Here is a 691-nt window from a genome sequence, read left to right on the forward strand (position 1 = left end):
TGCATTTTTTAATCCATTCAAACTCAGAGAAATCATGTTGACTTGCTGAGTTAATATTTTGTTCTGAGCCAATATGGTATTCAGAGCATCAATTTCAAGAACTCCCTTCTTCTGAGGCGTCCCATTACTCACAGGATTCCTCTCAGAGGTTTACATGAATTGGTTATTTGCAACCATGTCAATGAGTTCTTGAGCTTCTGCAGGTGTTTTCTTTAGGTGAATGGATCCATCTGCAAAATGGTCCAGTGACATCTTGGAAAACTCAGATAGACCATCATAGAATATATCCAAAATGGTCCACTTTGAAAGCATGACAGAAGGACACTTTTTAGTCAACTGCTTGTATCTTTCCCAAGCTTCATAGAGGGATTCACCATCTTTTTGCTTGAAGGTCTGAACATCCACTCTAAGCTTGCTCAGCTTTTGAGGAGGAAAGAACTTGGCCAAGAAGGCCGTGACCAGCTTATCCCAAGAGTCCAGGCTATCTTTAGGTTGTGAGTCCAACCATGTTCTAGCTCTGTCTCTTACAGCAAAAGGGAAAAGCATGAGCCTGTAGACTTCAGGATCTACTCTATTAGTCTTAACAGTATCACAGATCTGCAAGAATTCAGTTAAAAACTGATAGGAATCTTCTGATGAATGTCCATGAAACTTGCAGTTCTATTGCTTTAGAGCAACTAGTTGAGGTTTC

At 40.2% G+C, this 691-nt stretch overlaps 1 non-coding gene across 1 annotated transcript; it reads left to right on the plus strand.

The window, feature by feature from the left end:
* Window positions 1-306: 306 nt before the first annotated feature.
* LOC112719454 (small nucleolar RNA R71) lies at window positions 307-414 on the plus strand. The gene has a single exon (XR_003161755.1). It is a non-coding gene; the product is annotated as a small nucleolar RNA R71 (small nucleolar RNA).
* The last annotated feature ends 277 nt before the right edge of the window (window positions 415-691 follow it).

This window comes from Arachis hypogaea, chromosome 10, assembly GCF_003086295.3.
Source record: "Arachis hypogaea cultivar Tifrunner chromosome 10, arahy.Tifrunner.gnm2.J5K5, whole genome shotgun sequence".
In the NCBI taxonomy this organism is placed as follows: Eukaryota; Viridiplantae; Streptophyta; class Magnoliopsida; order Fabales; family Fabaceae; genus Arachis; species Arachis hypogaea.